A 1,402-nucleotide genomic window follows, 5' to 3' on the forward strand; every position below is an offset into this window, starting at 1 on the left:
CTAGCTAGCCGTACTTCTTAATAAAATAAATAACCTTATACTTACTTAAGTTAAAAAAGACCTTATTCTCTAAGCTCTATTTAAGAATATTAGCTACGCCTTAGTTTAGTATTATAATATTATTCTCTAAAAAGGGGCTAATAATTAAAATAATAATATCGTTTACGTACTTAAATTATATATTAATATCGTTTTTAAATATTCTTATAATATAAAATAAAAAGATAATAAGAAATAGTAGTAACCCCTAAAGTAGCCCATATAATAAAAGAAAGTATTCTATTATACCTTTTTTTAATCGGACTTTAGTAGTGCGGTTATGATAAAAACTAAAGATTAGTCTAATTAAGCCGTATAACTATCCTTATTAACGTAGTCTAACAACGAGCTATATAAGCTATAATATCGAGGATAGTATATAGTTAATATAAAAACGAATTAAGGAAAAGATACTATAGGTATAAAATCTACGGTTTAACCTAGTTAAAATAAAGAAACGTACTTAAAGCTATTTATAGGAATATTTAAAGCTACTTAGTTATTAATTTATAAACCTAAAAAGACGGATTATAATACTATAAGATTAATACGTACTACGCTCTAGAGTTACGTAAGCTAGACTAGTTATTTAACGTGCGTTTATACTCTTATTATTATACTTAAACCCTATAAAGAAAATAAGAGGCTTAACTCTCTTCCCGAAATATTTATATTAGTTTACTACGTAGTACTTTAGAAAATATTAACGAGATATAAAGACCTCTTTTTATATAAAAGATTTATCGCACTACTTATATTATATTTTACATTATTAACTTAGGTATAAAACTAGCGTTACCCATAGCCCGAAAGTAGTATTAAGGTAAAAGGAGTATTATTAAACCTCCTCGTACTTAAAAAATCTCTCTTTAAAATTAGAGTTTTCCTAAACCTTTAGTATATACTATAAGCTAAACTAATATAACGGCGTATCCGAGTTAGCCCGGGCTCTAGGATATTTACTATAGTACTAGACGCTACTAGAGTCGCTTTATAAATAAGCCAATTTCTTTTATAGCTTTTCTAGCTTTATTTTTATTTTCGTATTCTTTTTAGTTAGGTTACGAGAAATAGACTTAGCTATATTACTAAAAGCTTATAAGATTTATTTATAACTCCGCTTCTTAAGCTTATATAAATTAAATACTTACGTAGTATATTTATAACTAGTTATAACTACGTATATCGAGACTAAGTTCGACTTCGCTTTTTTTTTATATTATAAAACGGGCAGTTTTCGTAAGCTCTTCGGACTATTATACTCGCTATTTATATTATTAAGCTAAGTAAGTTTATAAAACTACTTATATAAATACATATTATTAACTATTATAGCTTCTTATAACTAGCTAATATAAGCTTA

This window comes from Colletotrichum lupini, chromosome 4 (assembly GCF_023278565.1).
Source record: "Colletotrichum lupini chromosome 4, complete sequence".
NCBI lineage: Eukaryota > Fungi > Ascomycota > Sordariomycetes > Glomerellales > Glomerellaceae > Colletotrichum > Colletotrichum lupini.